The sequence below is a fragment of the Eriocheir sinensis genome, unplaced genomic scaffold (genome assembly GCF_024679095.1).
Source record: "Eriocheir sinensis breed Jianghai 21 unplaced genomic scaffold, ASM2467909v1 Scaffold23, whole genome shotgun sequence".
NCBI lineage: Eukaryota > Metazoa > Arthropoda > Malacostraca > Decapoda > Varunidae > Eriocheir > Eriocheir sinensis.
Window position 1 is genome coordinate 857,671 of NW_026111532.1, and position 14,428 is coordinate 872,098.

Sequence of the window (14,428 nt, forward strand, 5' to 3'; positions counted from 1 at the left end):
AGAAATATATTTTTGTTGTTAGCCTCCACTCCGTTCTTTAATATTTAAGTTGAACAAGACGGAAAGGGATTTGCTGGTTTTCTTTGCTTCTTTCTTTCTTTAAACGTTTTCTGGGATGTGAACAAAGTATCTGAATCGGACCAAGACGAGAAGAAGGATATTTTTCTTAATATTCCTTGTTCTGGTGTAAAGTTTAGTACTTGAATCGAAGCCAGACGAGAAGAAGATTACTGATGCTGCTCTTTTTCACTCCCATTTCCTTTAAACGTGTTCTGGCAAGGATTTTAGTATCGAAGCAAAAAAGAGAAGGATATTTTTATTTAATCCTTGATCCTTTATTCCTTCAAACGTGTTCTGGTGTAAAGTTTAGTACTTGAATCGAAGCCAAACGAGAAGATTACTGATGTTCCATTTTACCCACTATCATTTCCTTCAAACGTGTTCTGGCAAGGATTTTAGTATCGAAGCAAAAAAGAGATGGATATTTTTGTTATTTTTCTTCACTATCTTCTTTTAAACGTGTTCTAGCGAGGATTTACAACCTGAACTGAGCTACGACGAGACGAAATACGAGAAACAAAGTAAATAATCTTCCGAGCACTGTTCTTCGCCACCTCAGACATATCAACGCGTGGATACAGAGAAGGAAAAAGTTGACATAGAAAGTGATAACAGTGAAAAAGAGAAACAGAGAAACACTGGATATACAGATAGAAAAAAAAAACGTAGAAAGAATACAGATAAGAAGAAAAAAAAACAATGAAAGAAAAAGAGGAAATTATGTGAGAGATTTTGTGGAGTTACAACGCTAAGAAAAAAGACTCCTCGAGGATTCTGTACGTGGGCGAAAGCTGGAAACGACGAGAGAAAATAATTAAGGGAACAAAGGAAGGAAGATCAAAGTACAAGGACCTAAAAAGCGATACAAGGCGCCAGAGTTCCACAGAAGAAAAAGTAAAGCAAGGAGAGGCGAAGGAAACAAAAGAACAAGAACAAGGACGAGGTGAAACTAAGGTGCCAGTGACATAATTTTCTGCTCCGTGGACCCCAACCTCCGCCACCACCACCGCTGCCAGACCTACCTCCAAGCGCCACACTTGTCAGGTAGGTTAGGGAGAGGCCACACCCCTCCCTCCGCCACACCCCTCCCTCCTTTCCTCCCTAACTCCCACCCTCCCCTGACTTTTTTCTCTCTTCCTGTTTCCCTCCCTTCCTTTTTTTTTCTCTACATTCATGTCTCAGTTTATCTCTCGGTTCCCTTATTTTTTCTTTCTTCCACCTTCTTTCTCTCCCTGTATCTCTTTCCTTCTTTCTTCCCTTTTTTCTCTCCATATTCCTGCTTTATCTCCTCTCTCTCGGTTGCCTTCATGTTTTCTTCCTCACCTCCCTTCTTTTCTCATCTCTCCTTCCTGCTTTCCTTCCCTTATTCTTTACCTGTCTCTCCCTTTTTCTACCTTCTCTTATTTTACCCCTCAAGTTTCCTCCCTTTCACCTTCCCCTCCCTCCTTTCCTTTCTCCCTCTCTTCTTCCCTCTTTCCCTCACGTCACTTTCTTGTTTTAAGGAGTTTGATAAAAGGGAAAGAGGTCTCGCCTGTCACTGCAAACCACCTTGAACGGCGCTGTGTTGGAGAATATTAATAATGCATGAAACAAAATTGAATAAGAATAAAGAGTGGAAGACTAAGAGAATGAATGAATGAATGAAGGAGTGGTTACATGAATAGACAAATAAATGGATGAATGAATATATAAATTAGTTAACATTTAAATGGGTTCCGATGCCACAGGCCGCAAGAGAGAGAGGATTCAAGTCGGTTCCTCCAGATTCGAAGGTATTCTATTGTTAAGCCTTTAGTGGCTCCTCGAAGCGTGATGACCGTGTGATGTCTGGAATGAAGCTAAAAAGAGGAAAAGTTTGGATCTCTCTCTCTCTTCTCCTCCCTCACAACCGTATTTAATATGTCCTTGCGACAAGGCATTGTCCCTTCAGATTGGAAAAAGGCTAACGTGACACCGATTTTTAAGAAAGGAGACAAAAAAGTACCAGGTAATTACAGGCCCATTAGTCTAACTTCGGTTGTAGGTAAGCTACTTGAGGGCATAATTAGAGACAAAATTGTGAGTTACCTTGAAAGCCACTCATTAATTGGGGACTCACAACATGGCTTCCGAAACAAAAGATCCTGCCTATCAAATCTATTAACCTTTTATAACGACCTCTTCACTGTTTATGACGTAACCAAATCACTGGACGTAGTCTATCTTGATTTCCAGAAAGCGTTTGATAAAGTCCCGCATCATAAATTACTTTACAAATTAAAGCAAATAGGTATTGACGGTCAGGTAAACCAATGGATCGCGAATTGGTTGAGCAACAGACAACAAAGAGTAGTGATTGACGGATTTAACTCAGGGTGGGCGCCGGTCACTAGTGGCGTCCCTCAGGGCTCGGTTCTTGGCCCATTGCTCTTCATTATTTACATCAACGACGTGGATGTTGGACTCAATAACCGCATTAGTAAATTTGCAGACGACACAAAGATTGGTAACTCGGTTCTCACTGACGAAGACAGGCAAAGCCTCCAAGAGGATTTGCACAAAATTTCAGCTTGGTCGGATAGATGGGAGATGCCCTTTAACGTAGACAAGTGCCAGGTCCTTCAAGTTGGGACGAGGAATAAGAAGTTTGATTACGAAATGCGCGGCGTTAAACTCAAAAGCGTTCAATGCGTCAAGGACTTGGGGGTCAAAATCGCGTCAAACCTCAAATTCTCACAGCAATGCATCGATGCAGCAAATAAAGCGAACAGAATGTTGGGCTTCATTAAAAGAAACTTTGTATTCAAGAATAAAGATGTAATACTCCCGCTCTACAACAGTTTAGTCAGACCCCACTTGGAATATGCGGTACAGTTTTGGTCTCCACCCCATGCAAAGGATATTGCTAAATTAGAAGGTGTTCAGCGTCGGGCAACGAAAATTATCCCTTCCTTGCGCAACAAATCCTACGAAGAAAGGCTTTCTACCCTTAACATGTTCTCTCTTGAGAAACGTCGCCTCCGAGGAAAACTGATCGAATGTTTTAAAATACTTAATGGTTTCACGAATGTAGACAGATCAACATTGTTTATGATCGATGACACTTTGCGCACGAGGAACAATGGCGTAAAACTCAGATGTAGACAAGTAAATTCAGACTGCACCAAATTTTTCTTCACCAACGTTGTAGTGCGAGAATGGAATAAGCTCCCATCATCAGTGGTCCAGTGTAACACGATTGACTCCTTCAAAAATAAGCTCGACCGTCACTTCCTTCAACTTAATATCAACTAGAGTAGAAATGAAACGTTTTGGAGTCTTCTGATTAATGTAAAATCACTTAGGTTTAAGGACAGACCACCAAGTCTGGACCATGGGGTCTGTGTGGTCTGATTTTCTATGTAAATCTATGTAAATCTCTCTCTCTCTCTCTCTCTCTCTCTCTCTCTCTCTCTCTCTCTCTCTCTCTCTCTCTCTCTCTCTCTCTCGCACCCACGCACGTAGTTCACCGTTTCCCCGCCAGAGGGCCGAGCGTGGAGGGAGCAGCGAGGTAGCGCACGTGTCAACCAAGGAACATATCCCGAGTTCTTGCGTCGCTAACTGTCTCCTTAAAAAACCAGCGATACGAGGAGATTCACCACACATACTTTTTATGACACAACAAAACGAGCGGCAGAGTCACGGACAAGGAGACGGACCTGTAGCTGTTTGACCTGCTCTCGCACCTGCCGCAGCACCGGCGAGGCCCCAGCAAACAGCCTGTCCAGCAAACACCATCTTCTCAAACCTTGGGAAACCCTCACGTCCAGGAATCACACACAAGAGACCAATTAATCTTGGGGTCAAACCTTCCCCCATTTCTCTCGCCCCTGCTGCAGCGCCGGCGAGGCCACAGCGAACAATCTGTCCAGCAAACACCATCTCCTCACACCAGCCGGCACGCTAACCACTCAGCCACCACCTATCCTTCCGATCACTTCTTTCCTCTATCCTCAATGTCCTCGTCTTCCTTCTCTCCACTTTTACCCTTGCTAGACTGGGCTGGAAGAGACGGGGAGAGGCGGGAAAACATGCGAGGAGGCGGAGGAGAAATTTTGCTCTGAAGAGAAGATGGACAGCTGAAAAATTGATTCTCGAGGAGATGTAAAATTCGAAGTCAGCGCGGAAGAGAAGGAGGAAGAGGAGGAGGAGGAGGAGGAAGGGGAGGACTAGGAAGAGGAGGAGGATGGAGGGGAGAGAAGATGGAAGAGGAAGATTGAAGTGTGTGTGTGTGTGTGTGTGTGTGTGTGTGTGTGTGTGTGTGTGTGTGTGTGTGTGTGTGTGTGTTTGCTTCCTTTCTTGCGTATGGAATTGTTGTAGGAAATCTGAAGGGAAGAAAGAGGAGGGGGAGGAGGAGGAGGAGGAGGAAGAGAAGAAGAAGAAGGAGAAGAAGAAATATTTGGAGGTATCTGGCAATGCTGGTGACAGTGATTGTGATAGTGATGGTGGTGGTGGTGGTGATGGTGGTGGTGGTGGTGATGGTGGTGGTGATGGTGGTGGTGGAAGAGGTGATGGAGATTAACACATGACATCAACCGCGAAGGATAAGGAGGAGGAGGATCAGAGTAGGAGAAGGAGGAGGAGGAGGAGGATCAGAGGAGGAGGAGGAGGAGATGGAGGAGGGAAAGGAAAAGGGGAGACGTTCAGGAAAATCGAAGAAGGAAAGGGATTAGGAAGAGAGAAAAAAAGTGCTTCTGTGAAAAAAAAAACTTATGGATTTCCTTTTTTATTCGGAATTCTAACAAAAAGGTGATGGCTCGGGCGAGTGGGTCTGGAAAGGAGCGAAAAAAAAACAACGGAATTCATAAGACTCCCAAAACCGCTTCGGATATTTCCTTTGAGCGGCGTAACAGGACTCTCTTCCGGAGCTAAACTGATAACCTCTCTGGCTTCTTTTATTAACTTTTACGAACAGCCTTTTTTTGAGGAGTATTCTGCTTAACTTTTCTTCGGTATTCTGTCAGACTTTTTCTACCACTAAAACAAAAATTAGCTTGCCATGGTTACGCATCCTAAACTCTCCATTATTACCAACTCAGAACCCGATGGCAGCTTTCGGGAACGGACTATTTTGAGGGGTATTCTGCTTAACTTTTCTTCGGTATTCTGTCAGACTTTTTCTACCACTAAAACAAAAATTAACTTGCCATGGTTACACATCCTAAACTCTCCATTATTACCAATTCAGAACCCGATGGCAGCTTTCGGGAACAGACAATTTTGAGGGGTATTCTGATTCACTTTTCTTCGGTATTCGATCAGACCTTTTCTACCACTAAAACAAAAACTAACTCCTGGCATAGTTACGTACCCTAAACTTTCTCTAATTACCAACTCAAAAACCCACGGCAGCTTTCGGGAACAGCCTTTTTGAGGGGAAGTATTCTGCTTAACTTTTCTTCGGTATTTGGTCAGAATTTTTCTACCACTAAAACAAAAATTAACTTAAAATTAAATGGCATGGTTACGTGATCCAAACTTTCCCTAATAACCAACTTAAAAACCGATGGCAGCTTTCGGGAACAGCTTTTTTGAGCGGTATTCTGCTTAGCTTTTCTTCGGTATTCTGTCAGATTTTTCTACCACTAAAACAAAATCTATCTCACTCCTGGCATGGTTACGTGGCCCAAGCTCTTCATTATTGCCAACTCAGAAACGGACAGCTACTTCTAAACAGTATTCCTTCTTTGTTAAAATCCACATACTTCCCGTCTTTTAACTATTTTCTTGACCTATTTGCGGCTCACTATTACTAACAGACAAAACTAAGGTTGAATATATTTTTCTTTTCTTAGCGTTTCTTAGCGCCGGTAAGTTCTCTTGAGGGGTCTGATGGATGGTCCCAGCCCGTTAGTGGAGCACGTGAATGTTATTTATAGTGGCTGCTGTCATATATATAACTCTTGCCATCAGCGAGCAAAAAGTAGTTCTGAGGAAGGTCGTAAGGAACGGGGTGTGGCATACTGATGTTGTTGGAAGTGATCTCAAGGGAAATGAACAAGAGAGAGAGAGCTTCGCATACTGATATTGTTGGAACTGTTAGTCATTCCACCATCACTGTAGTATGAACTTGTTGCAATTGGCTTATAAACATACTAGTATATGCTCTGGTTCCCGCTACAGTTAATTCGTAAACGTTGAAATAAATGCTGTTTCTGAAATGTACTGGGAAGCAAGAACTTGTAATCTGGACGCTAGTGACTTTGTTTATATTCCCAAGGGAAGAGGACACGCTGCCACTAGATAAGGAATTCCATTCATTCAAGAGGAGAGTATCAAGACACCTCTCCTCCCGAAACTGATCTCTCTTTTAACCTTTCTTTCTTTTTGCTTTTGTTCAGAGTGACGTCTAGCAGGTTTTATTTTTATTCCTATTTTTTTTCCCTTGAGCTGCCTCTTATGCTGTAAAAAAACATCAATTACATCTGTACCTCCACTTATTGTTATTGCTAGGGTAAGGTTGGTGAGAACGGCACAGGTGGAGAGCATGAGGAGGAGGAGGAGGAGGAGTAGGAGTTAAAAGGAGGCGGAGAACTGAAGGAGAAAACGTTAAGGTGAAGAGATGTGGAAGGTTAGCGATGGTGGTGGTGGTGGTGATGGTGGTGGTGGTGGTGGTGGTGATGGTGGTGGTGGTGGTGGTGGTGATGGTGGTGGTGGTGGTGGTGGTGTATGAAGGGGATAAATGTCCGTTCACAAAGCCTCACTGTTTGGAGATTAGCGTCAGAAAGGTGTACATTGATCGCCCGGCCTTTGTGTGTGTGTGTGTGTGTGTGTGTGTGTGTGTGTGTGTGTGTGTATGTGTGTGTGCGCGCTACCCTCATCTCACCTCAAATAACAACAACAACAACAACACAACTTCAACCTTCAAAACAACAACAGAATATTAACTCCCTTCATATATAACTTTTTTTAACCCAGTTCTAACCTAAATAAAAAAAAAAGAATCGGCCATTACTTTCGTCTCGCAATATCTTTCTCCTTCCACAAATTTGAACTAGGTCGGGCTTATCGGACTGCACTCACCGGATAGAGAATTTCGAATTAACGGACCTTTTACTGCCCGGGGCCGTTACAACAATAAACTCTCTCTCTCCAAAAAGCCTGAGCCCGGCGATCCCTCAGCTTACCCGGCTCATCTCGCAACGTTTCACTGACAAGTCCACGCAAAAAAACAAAAAAACATCGTAATCCCTTGATAGAAAGCGAGATGGAATTCGATATCTGATGAAAAAGATCGGATTCCATTTTTCAGTTTTTCTTTCTTTCACTCTCTTTCTCTCTATGTATGTATGGATGGATGTTTGTGAATATACATTATACGTATGCACCAATTTATCTGTATATCTATCTATCTATCTACCTGTCTCTCACTATCTATCCATCTATCTATCTTTTTCGTCACGGGAGAACGTAGGAGGATGAACACGATATCATAACTACATGGAACGGGATCTCCCAGACGGTTTCTTTGTACCCTAAGCAGCTTGAGTTGAAAGGTACGTAGGAGGAGAGAAGGAAGAGGAGGAAAGATATAATGGAGATAATGGAATGCTGGAGGCTGCTACCGCTCAGAACTTGTCACCAGCATCCTTTCGTCCGTGTGTAGCATAAGATTAGAGAGGCTGCAGAGAAGAAACCGAGATGACGCTAAGGGATGCTGCGTCTGAAGGGAGAGTAACGAGATCCCAGATGCTGCTACTGCTCAGGATGTGTCAGTGAAGTGTTGTCGTTTCCCATAAGATAAGAGACGCGAAAGAGATGAAAACTAGACTTGGGTGAGTGAAGCTGCAACTGACGGGTGATAAACTCAATGCTGGATGCGGTTAACACTCAGGACTTCAGTTATGTTATGTAGTGTTGCATACGGTCAGAGAGGCGGCAGAGATAAAACCGAGAGATGAAGCCGAAAAAAATCATTCTTCTACAGTCATTTCACAACCAATTTCAAGCTAAATGTTGCTGGATTTCATTTATAAACAGTCTAATTTATGCTGCTGTTAGTCATTCCACCATCACTGTAGTATGAACTTATTGCAATTGGCTGATAAACATTCTAGTATATGCTCTGGTTCCCGCTACAGTTGACCCGAAAACGTTGAAATAAATGTTGTTGCTAAAATGTACTGGAAATGGAAAAGACTACGAGGCTCAGTGTAGCGAGAGACTAGAGAGAGAATAGAGCGACAAAAGGAAAGCTGGAGGGAAAGCGTTCAGTTAAGTCAGCGCCCCGAGGCAGCTTCACGTGGCAATTCTGCAGGCGGAGGGAAACACACGCTATTCAATTACGAGCAGACTTGTAAATCCCCTCAAAGCGTCAGACGTCACCAGCTACACCAGGGGCGGCGGGGCAAAGAGACAAACGACCCTGGGATTACTGACGGAGTTCTGTGGCTCGTGTTGAGAATGCTAAAGTCGGGACAAGTCGGGTGCTAAGACAAATGCTACTGGAGGCTGTTTCTTTTTACACAAGGGGAAGCAAAGAAGGAAAAACGGAAGAAAAGGGGAATATAATGTTCGTAAAACTCCCGCTGCCCAAACGAAAAGGATTATTCAGAAAGGGATTGAGAGGTGTCGTGATACCCGCCTCTCGAAAAAGTTTAAGTCAAAGGAAGGTGGAAAGACAGACGAATGAAGACTGAGAATTAGGTTGTAAGTGCCTGCAAAGCTCTGAGGGTAACTTATAGAAGATGTTGAAACTTGGAGAAAAATCTGATTCCCCCGTTTTCTTTCTTTGTCTTTTCTCTCTGCTTCCGTTTTTTGTTTTTGTTATTTTTTTAGTTTTCCCATTTATTAATCTCTCTCTCTCTCTCTCTCTCTCTCTCTCTCTCTCTCTCTCTCTCTCTCTCTCTCTCTCTCTCTCTCTCTCTCTCTCTCTCTCTCTCTCTCTCTCTCTCTCTCTCTCTCTCTCTCTCTCTCGGCTTCTCTTTCCTTTGCGTCTAACTTCACTCTCAGTTTTTCATTTCATCCGTTTTCTTTTCCTCCTCTTCTTCTTCTTCCCCCTCCTCCTCTTCTTTCTTCTCTTCCACTTTCTCTGCCCTTCATCTCTTCCAATTTCCCCTTCCCCTTCTCCTCTCTCTTCCTCTTCTTTTTCCTCATCCTCTTATTTCCCTTCCTCCGTCTTCTCCTTCTCTTTCTTCTTCTCTCTCCTCCTCTTTATTATTTTATTCCATTCTCTGCTTCATATCTTTAACACTCACACTCCAATACCCACTCTCTCTCTCTCTCTCTCTCTCTCTCTCTCTCTCTCTCTCTCTCTCTCTCTCTCTCTCTCTCTCTCTCTCTCTCTCTGCCATTGGTATGCAAAAGAGGTGTTCGGACTTCCGGTTCTGAGGTGTGTGTGTGTGTGTGTGTGTGTGTGTGTGTGTGTGTGTGTGTGTGTGTGTGTGTATGTTGCAATATGTGCGTTATTACATTCCCTACACACACACACACACATACATACACACACACGGAGGAAGAAAAAAAAAAAGGATATGGACAAACAGAATCCGCACTCACACTTCATGGTTTGATAGGCGGATAAGAGGCTGGATCAAACGAGAGAGAGAGAGAGAGAGAGAGAGAGAGAGAGAGAGAGAGAGAGAGAGAGAGAGAGAGAGAGAGAGAGAGAGAGAGAGAGAGAGAGAATGTTATACAAAGGTAAAGGTATACAGCTAAGGTAAAAATCAGGATAATAAAAGTAAAAATATACGAAAAGAATCGAAATGCCGCGGGCTCGCCCAACTCTTGTCCTTTTGCTTTCATTTGGCTTGCATGGAACGGCATTTTCTTTCTCCTTTTTTCTTCCTTTTTCAAATCGTTGAGTCACTTTGTCTTAAGTGGAAGGTACGTACACCCTCCCCCCCACACACTCCCTGTGATACAGACTGAGACGAAAAGACAGATAAACGGAGGTCAGCTTCCATAGACGAGTCGACCAGGGATGGAGGAAATTCAAGAATTGTGTATTCGAATACGAACACGAATACTTTATATTCCAACGAATGCGAATACGAATTCGAATACACTGAAATGGTTTTAATTCGAATGAAGATACAAATACTTCTTGAAAGCATTCATGAATACATTCATGAATAATTTTCATTGAAAAATACCTTCTCGACGTAACTGGGTATACAGCTATTCTGAAGTTATGCAATAGTACAATGAGCTCATGAAAGCACATTCAGCGTCCACATTGGCAAGTGGCAACTAAGTCAGACTTCAGACACCGCGCTGCCGCAGTTCTGTACTACACACGTACCATACCTGTTCTATACACGATGATTACACGTCCGCCCAGGAGGCTAGAGCTGTAAGGAACAACGGCTGTTGTTCCTGATCATAAATTTTGAAGTATTCGTCAGATTATTTGCAGAATATGAATACTTTTCCCTTGTATCCGAATACGAATGAGAATACTTTGATTTCTACCAATATTTATTCAAATAGGAATGCGGATACACCCAAATACTGTATTTGAATACATTTCATATGCAAACACACACACGTACAAACACACACACCACCACCACTACCACCACCACCACCACCACGACTCCAACAACCACTAACTCCTCTACCATCACCACAACCCCATACACAACCACCACCACCACTACCACCACCACCACCACCACGACTCCAGCAACCACTAACTCCTCTACCATCACCACAACCCCATACACAACCACCACCACCACCACCAGCACCACAACTCCACGTGCCTTTCCGAACTTGCTAACTACTTGGCGATCTAATTAACCGTCTGGCGGGCAGGTGGGAAGGAGGGCCAAGGCGGGGCGAGGATGGACTGCTGATGCTCTTAATGGCTTGACTGGCTTCCTGCAGCTTCCCCTTTATTGGCTCGGTACCCTCGTCTTCCCTCGCTTTCCCTCCGCCCACTTGTTGCAGATTCTCTTATCCGCCCTCGTACCCATTTTCCGTCTTGTTTTAATCTAATTCTTCCTCTCTCATTAACATTAAAAGCTCCCTCCCGTCACCTTCTGCCCTCCTTCTCTTCCCTTTTTTACGTTCAGAGCTGCTATCCTTTTGTCTTCTCTTCCATTCTTTCTCCTTTTTTTTCCTATTTATCGTTTTTTTGCTTCCGTCTCCTTCGATGATTCCTTTTTCCTTTCCCTTCCTTTCACTTCATTTCACTTTTTTTCTTGGCTTATCAATCTCTGGTGGTTCCTTTTTGCCCCATTTATTCAGGTTTCCCTTTCTCGACATCTCCTTTCCTTTACTTCTGTGTTTTCCCCTCTCATTCTTTCTCTTTCCCTACCGTACTTTTTCATCCTCTCACTTTTCTTATCTTCTCCTCAACCTAGCAATCCCTGACTTCTTATTTTCCCTTTCATTCTGGCTTTCCTTTCCACCTTAACTTCCCTCTCCCTCTTCCTCTCTTTTGTTTTCTCTACCCATCTCTCTATTCTCACTTTTGTCCCCTACCCACACGCTTCTTGGCCCCTTCCCTTCTTCATCCACACTCCCCTTTCCTTCTTCCTCCTTTCCCTCCTCACCTTACCTTTCCTCCCCTTCACCCGTCTTCTAATATTGATCTCCCTCTCCCATTCTCACGTCCTTGTCCTAACCTTTTCTTCCCATACCGCGTTCTCTTTGACAAGTCTCCTTCTCTCTCCTTCACTCCTTGCCGTAACCTTTCCTCCTTTCACACCCGCCAAGACTCAGGGTCCTTTATTCCCTTTGTTACTGCGCTGTACCTTCACTCTACCTGTACTTCTGTTTCTCCTTCTTCTCCTCCTCCTTCTTCTCCTCCGCCACGAACTCAACGCCTTCCCTTTGTCGACTAGTCCTCAACACATCCTTTCCTCTCCTCTCTCCTCTTCTCGTCTCTCTTCTCCCCCTCCTTCTCCTCTAACTCCTCTTTTTCTCTTCACAAACTAGACCTCCTCCTCTCCTCCTCCTCCTCCTCCTCCTCCTCCTCCTCCTCCTTTACTGCTTGTTAATACGAAATGAAGGAAAACTTTTGTTGGGAGAAAGTTTCTGAGTCTTTTCTTTCTCTCCTTTTCCTCGCACTTTTCCACGCTTCATTTGGTACTTAATTGATTGCCTCTTCTTCTCTCCTCCTCCTCCTCTTCCTCCTCCTCCTCCTCATTATCGCTTTTTTCTTTTCTCCCCTTCTCTCTCCCTCCTTCTCTCTCTTCCTGTTCCTCTTCTGCTTCTCTTCGTCATCGTCATCATCTTTTTCCTCTTATTTATCTTTCTCCTTCTATTCCATCTCCTCATCTTCTATCTTCCTCCTCCTCGTTATTCTCCATCTTCTGTCCCTTCTGTTCTTTCCCCTCTTCTCATTTGATTTTCCTCCTCCTCCTCCTCCTCCTCCTCCTCCTCCTCTTTCTCCTCCTGCTCCTCCTCCTCCTTCTCTTGCTCTTCCTCTCTTCCTACCTCCCTGCCCACCTTTCACTTCTCCTAACCATCCCTCATTTCCTCTTCTCTTGTGGTCGTGGGTAGCAAAAATAATCATAATAAGAGGAGGTTTGAACTTAAATTAGTATTTTGCTCTATGTAGGTCGTGCCACTAAAGGGAATATCGTGGGAAGAGGATTAGAAAGAGGAAGAGGAGGAAGAGGAGGAGGAGGAAGAGGAGGAGGAGGAAGAGGAGGAGGAGGTAAGATGTTCGTAATAAGCTCCTTCGACACGTACTTTTCCTCATCTTACTTGGCCTGTTTCACACTTTTTAAGAGCAGAAAATGTCGTAGAGGCGATATAAGAGGAGGAGGAGGAGGAGGGGAGGAGTAGGAAGCGGAGGAGGAGGAGGGGGAGGAAGAAGAAGAAAAGAAGGAAAGAGAGAGGAGCAGCAGAAGGAGACGGAGGAAGAAGAAGAGGGAAAGAAGAACAAAAGGGACAAGGGGAAGTGGGGGAGAACGAGGAGGAGGAGGAAGATGAAAGAAGGAGGAAGAGGAAGAAGAAGAGGAGATGGAAAAAGAGGAAAGAAGAACAAACGGGGTGGAAGGAAATGAAGAAGAACGAGAAGGAAGAAAAAGATAAAGTGAAAAAAGTAGAAGAAAGAAAAGGAAAAAGAGGACGAAGACGAGGAGGAAGAGAAGCAGAAAAACAGGAGAAGGAGGAAAAGGGAAAAAGTAGAAGAAAGAAAAGGAAAAAGAGGACGAAGACGAACACAAAGGAACACAAAGGAACACAAAGGAAGAACAAACAACAGCAGACCTGCTGGTCCTTACGAGGTTGTTTGTGACAAGCTACACTAACTATCTAATCAAAGGTGGAAGATGAAGGACAGCAAAGGCGAAGGCTCCTCCCCAGCCCTCCAGCCAAAGCTGGCAGGAAAGGAAAAAGAACCATGCAGCATGGAAAAACTGCATGGAATTTATGTAGGAAAGAGGAAAGAACTACCATTACTGCTACCACTAACCGGGCGATAAAAGCGGACAAGGACACCAGTATTCGAAAGAACTTAACGTTATTACGACAATGAGTAATATCTAAGTTGCTGGTTGGATTCAAAACACTTGTCTAATCTATTCTTGAAGGCCGTAACTGTTGTACTATCAACGACATCACAAGGTAGAGAGTTCCAAACATTAACAACTCGATTGAAGAAGAAGTGCTTAGCTTCGTGCGACGAGAATCTATTACCACTTATCTTCAAATTGTGATTTCTTCTTGTTCTATTTGATCGATCAATTGTAAAGTAATCTTCCGCATTAATATCACTGAATCCTTTAAACATTTTAAACACTTCTATTAGATCGCCTCGCATTCTTCGTTTTGATAGGCTGAATAAATTTACTTCTTTAAGCCTTTGTTCATATGACAAATTTCTCAACCTAGGAATCATCTTTGTTACTCTTCGTTGGACCCGTTTCAACTTTTCTATGTCTTTTCTGTAGTAGGGAGACCAAAACTGTACACAGTACTCTAGACGGGGTCGAACCAACGAATTATACAGTTTTAATATTACTTTTTCCGATTTATTATTAAAGACTCGTCCGATGAAGCCAACCAATTTGTTTGCAGTTTTAACTACCTCTGAACAATGCTGACCGGGCTTTAAATCGCTTGATATAGTGATTCCAAGATCCTTTTCTTTACTTACTGCAGAAAGTTGTTGGCCATTCATTACGTACCGACGAGGAGGAAAAGAAGCAGAAAAACAGGAGAAGGAGGAAAAGGGAAAAAATAGAAGAAAGAAAAAGAAAAAGAGGACGAAGACGAGGAGGAAGAGAAGCAGAAAAACAGGAGAAGGAGGAAAAGGGAAAAAGTAGAAGAAAGAAAAGAGGGAAGAAGAGGACGAAGACGAGGAGAAACAAAAAAGCAGGAAGCGGGGGAGAAAGAGAAGGGGCAGCAGGAATAGAAAACCCCTGAGGTACTTCGCCGATACTGCACACAA

The 14,428-nt window shown here is 43.6% G+C and overlaps 1 protein-coding gene across 2 annotated transcripts in view; it reads left to right on the plus strand.

Annotated features, from left to right (window-relative positions):
• The first annotated feature begins 533 nt into the window (after positions 1-533).
• The window catches only part of LOC126990960 (rhodopsin, G0-coupled-like), a 68,478-nt gene continuing 54,583 nt past the window's right edge, over positions 534-14,428 (plus strand). For both annotated transcript variants that reach the window (XM_050849589.1, XM_050849590.1), the window contains exon 1: positions 534-1,104. The gene's annotated coding sequence lies outside the window, so the exon portion shown is untranslated. The remainder of the gene's footprint in view (positions 1,105-14,428) is intronic.